Source organism: Seriola dumerili, unplaced genomic scaffold (genome assembly GCF_002260705.1).
Source record: "Seriola dumerili isolate Sdu_G_001 unplaced genomic scaffold, Sdu_1.0 BDQW01000138.1, whole genome shotgun sequence".
In the NCBI taxonomy this organism is placed as follows: Eukaryota; Metazoa; Chordata; class Actinopteri; order Carangiformes; family Carangidae; genus Seriola; species Seriola dumerili.
Genome location: NW_019174393.1, coordinates 20,741,379 through 20,752,116, shown reverse-complemented (window position 1 = coordinate 20,752,116; position 10,738 = coordinate 20,741,379).

The following is a 10,738-nucleotide window of genomic DNA, read 5'->3' as shown; positions in this document are numbered from 1 at the left end:
CACAAGTACACAGATCACAGTGACTAGCAATCATTATGTAGAATGACCTTGTCACACAGTACTATCAGCTACATTATACTGATGCATTAACATCACATTAACACAATTTTGTTATGGTTTGATATACTTTATTAAGTGATTGACAGTTTAATCTACAAAACCTCCAAATTAAGATCTTTATTGGAAAATAAAATTTAAATCCCAGATTAAAATGATTTGAATCTAATCTAACCTGCTAAATATACGAAGGAGCCAGTATCTACTGCAGTCAGGAAAATGTAGAGCAGTGAAAACACAACATTTCTCTCTAAAATAGAATAGAAATATAAAACAAACTTTATATTTTCAATTTAATATTTGACATAATGATTGTGGACACATTAAAATAGAATATATTAATGCTGTTTCTTCTTCTAACAACATAAAAACTAAAGCCCAGAGGTGTAAGAAGCTCTCAGATCTCTTACTAATGTACTGTATGTATTAATACCACAGTGTAAACATGGCAAGTAAAAGTCCTGCATTCAATATGTGAGTAAAACTATAAAATATTCTTAAATTTCCAAAAGCAAAAGTTCTCAATATTCACAGAGGTCAGTGTCAGAATAATGTACGTAATATTTCTGTATTCTAATTAAAATCACTGTGATACTGCAGTTTGTAAAGGTGTGTTTATATACTGCTGGGTGGTTTGTGAATTTTTCCACAGGAATTGACGAAGTCCTGACCTAATAATAATAGTTATAATAATAATGATGATAATAATAACCGTCTTCATCATCATCATTATTTGTTGGTTATATTTTTTGTCACTAATCAGAAACTTATTATTAATCAAACAGAGATCACTTATGTTCTATCTACAGGGTCTGCCATGAACACCACCCCTCAATGGGATCATACTCTTAGTCTCCACTCTGTCAGGAGCTCCTGTACAATCTGAAGCAATCCAATACAACTCTGATGATGTCTATGCAGTTCAGTGTTGACACTGAAGGTGTTCATTCCATTATATATTTTAGCACTGAGGTATAGTTAGTGATGGTATCGTCCTAAATGACATTATATTCAGAGGTGTGTCTAACATTCTGAACAACCCTATCAAAAAGTTAGAAAGTCTCTCTCAGTATATTGTTATCCAATACAACACCACCTGTAAGTCTGAGCTCAGTAATAAACAATAATGTCAATGAAAACTGAACATCATGAGCTCCATACAGATTGATGCTATGGTAGGGCTGTTGTGTTGGACTGTACATGCGAACCTAATAAAGGGGCCACTGAGCTCTGAAGTGGAAATCTGGATTAATAAATTGCATCTATGCATGCAGGTGTCTTAAAGAGTGTAGTAGAAGGTCATTTTTTCTGTAATGATGCACACTGTCAGAAGTCTTTCTGAAATGGCACCTGTCGCTCTCATCCTGTGTGATGATGGAAAACATGTCACTTGTGCTGATGTAAAGAGGAGTATGTCAGACAATCCAAAGCGATGTTCCACTAGTACATGTGTCTTGGGTAAGCAGACTTTCTTCTCAGGCAGAATTTACTCTGAAGTTAAGGTTAAATGGATTTAGGAGTCACCAGAGGGTCAATCAAGAGTTAGGGATGAATCGCTGCAAGTCTAACAAAATACTTTGCGGTTATGTGGCTGAAGAATGGAAACAAGTACTGTAGAAGAAAATAAGTGTCCGTCTTTCTAGCTGTTGTTGTGGCATACATTGATCATGGGAAAGTCTTTGAGTTACTCCTCCAGGAAGATCGTCTTTGACAATCTTTCTTTAACTTACATGTGAATTCAATCTACCAGACACCTCCCAACACAGACAGATATCACACTTACAGAGGTGTTGAAGGAATTAGCCAAATGGGGGCACTGGCATATTGAATTAGAATGTATTGTTAATTAGCCTGCCCAGGTTTTCCTAGTCATTCTTGTTGTCACTTAGACCTATTGATAGCCCAGCCCACAACCCATTGTTCCAGGCTAGCCTTGATGTAAATAGTATATAACCTTGCTCTAAATGTTGACCTGCATATAGAATTGTACCACCTTTTTGTGATTGTCTGTCTCCACTGCTCAGTGAATAAAACTCATCTTAACCAGCCACTGAATTTGGACCTGAAGGAATATTATTCTTCAAAGCTCTTGATTGCCCACATGTCCCTCTCTACATTTGAAGCCTCAAAAGGTGGGTTTTTTGTGGATTATGAGGAGGGATTAGTCTTCTTTTATGACTTAGATGCTGCAGTTCTCATCTACGATAACTTACCACTTCTTTGGTTCCAGTGTTAATGATGTTGGTAAAAACCTTGGATCATCTCTACTTTCAATCATATTGTTTAGCCTTGTGTTTTGATTTTCACAGGACACATGCTTTAAGAAAGATCAGTGGTTACTGTGTCAGTGGTGTTGTGCCAAAACATGAATCTTTGCCATCAACTGCTTGTGGCCTGCGGGAGAAGACGCAGCCTGTTAAAAACCTGTATCACCCAGTTTACATATGTATACAGCTGCTTTAGTCGTCTGGACCAAACTCAGAACATGTGAATTCACATAATTTTATGTCTGTGGTAATAGTAAAAGTATATCTTCATTAGGTGTGACATTTACATGAATACAGGCAACACTATAGTATTGTTCCTGATGCTTATATGTGATTGGTATGTCTTATATCATTGTATATATTTAGAAATATGACTGAAATAAACATGTTTTATGGATGGGGTATATATGAAATAAAGAAATGATCCTTATGACCTGTGTCCTAATCCTTATTTTACCTGCTCTGTGCCCTCTGTGCCTATAACAGTATCAGAGAAACACGTTGATGCTGGGGGGGAGCAGCTCTCATGCACTGGAGACCACCTCCATTTCCTCCAAAGCATCCCATCCCAGATCAGCCATTTTCAGCTGTTATAATATTCTTCTATCGTTTTCTTTTAAATATGCATTTCTGTTTCACTTTTACAATTATTTCTTGTCATTTTTTTGTCAACATCATCAACCTCTAGCTCTACCTGCTGCTCATTGGCCTACAGCATAATTGATTAATTGCACATTTCCCAGATATAACCTGACACAGTGGAGCTGTTAACATGCTTTCTTCATCATGGATCCCACTGTTAGATCCATGACACTGTCCTTAAAAAAAGAAAGGAACTTTTCCACCACCCAGAGCCTTAAGGTTAAAGGTAGGTTTAATAACACTGGGTATTATCATTCTTGCATCTACAGTACACTAATTTGTATTTTACCCAATATGTATAATACCCAATAATTGGACACTAACTCCAGAAGAGGTGCCTGACTTTAACATTAGTCACTGGTACAATTTATTAGGGGAGTGTGTTATCGCCACCACAACAAGATAGAGACCTTCTTTGTGTATTTTCTTGTTTTTACAAGGAAAACACATTTTGAAACAACTGATCAGAACAGAGCTACAATTCCTCTCATCAACAGATGGTTATGGTGATAAGAGGAGAGAGAAGCCACGCCCACACACACACACACACGCAGAAACACAAACACACACACACACACACACACACACACACACATATCAATCTGAGGGTCAGCACCCACACTTTCCATACATACTTGGTTGGTCTCTCACAAAAACATTGCCTTTCTTCTTTAAAATGTTCTGTTAACACAATACTGTCAGAAGTGTTGCTTTTTTGCTATGCAAATATGAAAAAAAACATGTCTAACTGTCTGTCTCCTCTACAGCTAGAATAGCTGAGAGGAGTGCCTCGGGGCAGAGCCCCGTCAGGTTTATTATTCTTCCGCCAAATTTTGGCACGTAACTCGTCCCGCAGCTTTGAGAAAACCCCGGTAATATATACATCAAAACGTGCGTCTTGATCCCGAAAGAGGTGCTATGACTTTTGGTGTTAAAATTCCAATTTTTCCCAAAGTTATCTCCAAAAAACTGGGAATAAATAATGCATTAGGAATGCACTGGAATTTTCTTTAGAAACCCACAAAATTTCACCTTTTTTCTACAAAATTTCACCTTTTTTCTGAGTCACCCAGCTCTCTCATACCTGCACGTAGAAATGTGATTCAAACTATAAAACAGAGGAAAACTTCTGCTCTCTCAAAAAGACAGGAACTGTTTTTACATAACATGTAAACTTTTCAAACTATGAGCACTCAAAGGAGGAGTGCAAATCACTTTTTCTTCAAAGTTAGAGTGACAGCGTCAGTTGGCTAGAGTGCGTGAAGCAGTAAAAAATAACCTTTATTTTTATTTTTAACTCGAGCTCACGGCCAACCCGTAAAAAGGAGACAAATAATTCTTTCTGAAAATGTAGACATAGTTGTTGGGATTCATAAAATGTAACTTTGACAGGCAGGGTCTGCACAAAATTTAAATGGGGGTGCCGAGTCCGGCAGCAATACCTGTCTCACTCTCATTGACACCTAATGTAATCGTTTTTTTTTTTCAAAAGAATCTCACTCTGTCTTCGCACTGAGCTTACTCACTCATTTTAAGGAATATCTGAATAAAATAGAGACTGTAAGAAACTTCTGGCTTCAGTGTCTGTCACGGTGTTTTCGGTTTTTGAAAAGAAGTAACGGTTTTCTCATAATTTGCAATTGTTTTAAGCCATGTAGAAGCCAAATTCTGGGCAGATTTTCACATTGCCATGGCAACGGCAGCTCCTGACCTGTGTGCGTGTGTGCGTGCCTAGCAACCAGATAACCAACTCTCCAAGCTCCGCTAGCTTTACATTAGCCGCATGTTAGGTCTTAAATTACATTTAGTTAGGTCTTAAATATGTAAGTCCATTTACTGCTTCCTTTGTTGCTTTTCTTTTTGTTTTGTTAAATGAGTGAATGAAGTTGTGACGGTCTCCGCTGAGACAGAGGAGAGGAGAAGCTACTAGCCCTCTCTCGCTGTCACTTCTAGTCGCGTTGCTCTCCTCCCCAGTAATGTTAAATTTAGCACCGAAAAAAACATAATAGTGGTAATTTAAATAGCAGTTCATGGAATTTATTAACCCTCAGGGGTCCCTCTGTCCTTTTTTGGACATTTTCTTCATTTTTCTTTTTTGATTTGCTGATCATTTTGGCTGTGTTACAGCTGAAGGTATGGATTTCTGCAAGAAAGTGTCTTTTTTGACATATTTTTAAAATCTAGTGTCAGTTACTGTTACAGGTCTATTATACACTGGTAACACATTTTGTACCCTCTGGGGTTCCTCGCGTCCAAAAAAGGACACACAAAAATGCTATAAAATCATCATATATCAATATTTTTTTCTGCTTTTTTTTGCATACATCTCTTAAACCACTTCAGTTCTGCTCAAACCTACCAAATGTTTATTAGTTTTCAGGATTTTAACCCTTTAAATGCCAGTTTGAAGACATGTTGCCTCTTGTTTTATTAAAAAAAACAACACAGAATATGAGATATTTCACACATAATACATGATGGAGGGATGTGACATTGTTTTATATCAGAGTCTTTTATATCAAGACATTTCTCAAAACCAGAATATGATCAGGGTGACTTTTGAACACTGGAAATAAATCATGTACTCATCCCGGCAGTAGCCCCCGTGGCACTCAAAATTTCCCTGGAATTTTCTAGTTATCATTTACTCATAGACAAATATAGTTGTTAACAGAAATAAAGATATTGAACACAATAAAAATGTAATTATTAATGCTTTCTGTGTATGAAAGGTAACCTACCATTTGAGCTAATCAGCATGGATTTGGTTGGAAAACTGAAAACCACCTCCAATGGAAATCAGTACATATAATTACATATGTGTACATTTATCTTTTCTAAATACAGATCAATAAAAATGTCTGCAAAGTACTCAACATTAAAAGAGGTCTCTGCGGCCACTTACACACACAAGGGTTAGTTAAGAGGATGAATAGGACCATACAGAGGTCTATATAATAATTGTTTTCTTTTTCTTCATCAGACCCATTCTCGTGACTGTGATATCTTAGTAAGTTATTGATGGAACAAAGGTCAAAGTTCAAAGTCACGGTGACGTCACCTTGTGAATACAATAAGGTGGTATCAGTGAAGAAGATTTGCTGTCGGGATATTGAACTGTTGGCAGTTGGTCTTTGACCGTACTATGTACCGATGGAGTTATCTAACATCATCACCATTGTTGTTTACATTCAACCACAAACAAAGCCTGCAGTTGTGTGTGATGTCATTGATAAGACTGTTGTGAGAGTACAGACATTGCGACATCGGGGGATTTTAACCATGTCACTCTAACCTGACTGGCTTCGCTATATTGACTGTCCCACAAGGGAAAATAAGACACATGATCTGTTGTATGTAACATCAAGGAGGCGGTTGTAGACCACCACTTGGAAGATCAGATCATAATTTGGTTTTTCTTCAGCCTTCCTACAAACCTTCTACAACCCCCCCCCCCCAGATCAGCTGGCTAATGTTTACTTTTCATCATTAACCCATGTTCGTATAATGTAGTTAACTCTCTGTGTGGGCTCCAGGCTGCAGCATACAAAGAACACCTGGTGCAACAATGGATGAACAGTAAGCTAGTCAGTGGAAAACTGTACATTTCTCCACCTGTATGTGACAGACTTTCACTGGATGTGATCCCCCGTTTTTCCGCTCTTGCACATGCAAAAGACTTACACACTTCAAAACATTTAGCTCTGCCATAGCCTAGACCAGGGGTTGGCTCATGCGGCTCTTTCATCCTTATACTGCAGCTCCGAGTGGCTTGGGAAAATAAATTATTATTTTTTTAGTAATTAGTATTTAATTGAAGTGTATTTTATTTGTGCTAGTTCTTTTTTTTAAATTTTAGTTCTAAATTGGAAGATTATTGTGATCTTGAAATATTAAAATAAAATTATATTTTATTATTTTTCATCGCTCAAAATAAACGTCACACTCGTGGAAGCCGGTATACCCGCCAAAACGCCGTCCATTTGTCGCGACTTTCAACCCCAGATGTTGCCCGTCAGAAGGCCACTCTTGCTCAGAATCACAAATGGAGTGATATTGAGAACCTTCCAAGACCGGACAAATTCGTGTTTGAAACATGGAATGCCATCCCCGACACCTACATAAACATGAAGAAATATGCCTTTGGAGTCCTGTCGATCTTCGGATCCACATATGTATGTGAGCAGCTATTCTCCACCATGAACTACATTAAAAACAAACACCGCTCACGCCGCACAGACGACAGCTTACAGTCCTGCATAAAGATGAAAGTGACTTCGTAAAGCACCGATTTGCAGAAGCTGTGCACAGAGGTTCAGGAGCAGAAGTCCCATTAACCAGGTAAAATAAATATTTATGCAGATATTTTGCAAATATTTATTTTTCATTGTTTAGTGACACAGTGCTTTTTTTCCCAATTTATTTTTTAAATTCAGGTCAAGGCTCTGCTACACACTCTGAAGGCCCAAAGGCGATATAAGGATGACGGCTCACGGCATTTTTTTGCTTTTGTTTGTTACATGGATAATTATAGTTCAGCTTTTTAATTCATTTGAAAGAGACATTCAACTCGGCGTGTTGCTTTTTTTTGTTATTATTTTTTCAAGAATTCAAAATGTTCAAAATGTATTCATTACATAAATAAAATTTTATTTTCTCTGTCTGCCCCAGCCCCTCACACACACAGGCTAAGACAGAGAGAGAGAGTTGAGTGAGGGAGAGAGGGAGGGAGGGAGAGAGAGAGAGAGAGAGAGAGAGAGAGAGAGAGAGAGGGGTCTCTCCACTGTATTAGGAACAGTGAAAATGCATCATTCATAGATGAATGTCTTAATCAGAAACAGAGTTGGTGAGATAAAATGTGTAGAAGAACTTTTATGTCGAAATAATAAACAGGAAATCTATCTTCTTAATATTTCAAGAACCGGGGCCCGTTCAATACCGGGTTTCGCTACCCATCTCTTTGTTTCAGAAAGAAAAGAACACCAAATCTAATTGTTTCTAAATGTGAATCCTCACTTTAACTTGAAAGGTCCAAATGGAAGAAAAATGCATTTTCTACTGACACATTCCTCAGTCTGAAACCACAGTCTGGTAATTGTATCCAAAGTAGGAAGCACAGCAGTGACATGAGGGTTGGACTCAGGAGCAGGTCGGACAATGCTCATCTGCAAAACTGAAAAAAATTGATTGATAAAAACATTGCATATAGCAGGAAATATAATATTTGATTATAGTATAGATACAGTATTTCTATTATTTTGTCCACACCATCAAGGCTCAATAACAGAAACATCTGTCTGTGTAATGCAGTACAGTTCAAAAGCACAGGAGACTGCAGCCTCCAGGGTGATCACACAGCTGAAAGTGTGTAATACATTGTGTAATATTGAGTTCAGGTCATTTCAGCCACTTGTTGACTCATTAATATGAACACAGCTGCTAGTCATAGATGACTGTATGTATATATCACAGTTAATAAAAGCTAGCAGACAATGTGCAATGAGTTAAAATACACAACAAAGCCACAAAGATAAGTCAGAGTCAGAATGCATATTAAATTATTTTTACACTTTTGAATGAATAAATTGGTTTGTACTTTTTCTTTACTTCTGTCACTTGATACAAAATGAAATGAGTCACTAAAATGAGTCCCTTTTGTATTCTCTCTGCACAGAGCCACAACACACACTGATCTAACAGATTTTTAATTCCACTCTGTTAAGAAGACTAAAATGAAGGCTGTACAGGCTGAACACTACTGTAACAGAACAAGTGGCAACAGAGGCAGAACAAGTGTATTAAACTGAGTCAGAGCAGTATTTTTTATGATGGATATGACAAACAGGAATATTTGCTATTTGATGGGAGTCAAAGCTTAGTGTACCAAGCTAGACAACATTTACACTCATATTATTGTGTAAGCAGAAGCCCTTGATGTCTGAAGCCCTTTCGAGCCAACACTGATGTACAGTATTTAGCCTATTTTTTTTCCGATTGAGGGACAGCTTTACGAAAGCTTTTCAGATGAAGATTTGACTCATGGTGCCACAGTCAGTATATTTATCAAACAAGCCAGTGGGGTGGAGTTATGTCAGTTCTCACCCTGCGAATAGATGAAGACATGCTAATAGGCAAGGAAGGTGGTGAGAAAACAAACAGTAAATCAGCCTTTATTCTACAGAAATCTGAGTCAAGAGAAAAAGTTCACCACAAAAATATCAAGAGGTAAATTCAGATAAATCTCATACAAATAGATGGCCTAATTAAAAATCTATTACTCAGTGAACAATAATTACAAATGTACACAATAATTGTTTGGTAACAGCAAACAAACAGGGGACAAGCAGTTGCTGAATTTGAACTTAAAGCTGCTACATTTTCCAGGTTGATTAGCATCATGTTGTAAGTGACTGAGCTCAGCCTTTGTGTTTGAGTAAGTGGGTGAGAGCAAACTTACCTCTTCCAGTATTTGAGCTCCATGGAGGAGAAGGTCAGATGCCAGATGAAAGCTCTGTTTCAGAGTCCTCATCTGGACTTTAAACCAGTGGTTCACAATTTATTTTTTGCTTGTGACCTCTTCCAAGAAAAAAAATACAAAAAACCCCCAAAAAACAGTGTCTGCTTGGGGCCACTTGTCATGTTTCAGAGGTCCATGACTTACATATATAACGGTTCAAGGCCCCAAAAGGTCAAATCATCCAATATTTCACAAGAACTTTAATTTTAACAGCGCGGTCCTATAAACTGGACTGACAGACTGACTAAATGACTGATCATTTTTCATCACTGAGTTGGAGTTTCTGGATCCAACAGGTTCTACAACGGGGGTGTTGACAGCTGCAGCTCAATGTCTATAGTTTTAAAGACTTTTTTTCAAACAGACTGGGTATAAACCTGGTTCATGACTGGACTGTGTATGGATGCCAACTGCTTAGGGCAGGGGTGTCCAAACTACAGCCCGTGGGCCAACTGCGGCCCTCGGTCCAGTTTTTATTGGCCCGCAGCAAATTCTGAAAATATAATTGAATATGGCCCGCACAAGAAGCTTGAGCTCAACTCTGTTGCACTTCTCAGTTTCAACACTAGATGGAGCCAGCCACGGAAACGGTGCTTCTCCACTAAACAAAATTAAGCAATTAAACTTTTACCGCGAGTCACCAGAAATGGCGGCACCGAAGAAACGCAAAATAGCAAGTGAGTGTAGAAGATTTCAAACACGGTGGGAAATTGAATATTTTTTCAAAGAAATCAATGGAAAGTGTGTCTGTTTGATTTGCAATGAAGATGTTGCTGTGATGAAAGAGTATAATGTCCGTCAGCACTAGGAGACCAAACAGCAGAGCTACACATTGTACACCGATGCCGAACGAAGACAGAAAACCAAGCAAATGGCAGCTAGCCTGCAAGCTCAACAACAGTTTTTTTTTCGTACTAACAAAGTACAGGAAAACTGTCAAGGTTTGCGAGGTAAGTTGGACCCAAATGCAGCCAACACATGGGAGACGGTGCAGGCAGGTTTATTTAACGAACGTGACATGAACAGACATGAACAAACCCTGAACTAAACAGACGAACCGACACAGACAAAGGGAAGCACAAGGACTATATAGACAAGGGAGGCAAGGGTGATTGAACACAGGTGAAACACATTAGGGCGGGTCAGACAATCACCACAGACACAGGACCAAGACAGGAAGCAAAAACACTGACACACATGGAAACCAATTACAAAATAAAAACAGGAAGTGCAAAAGTCCAAAACAAAACTAACA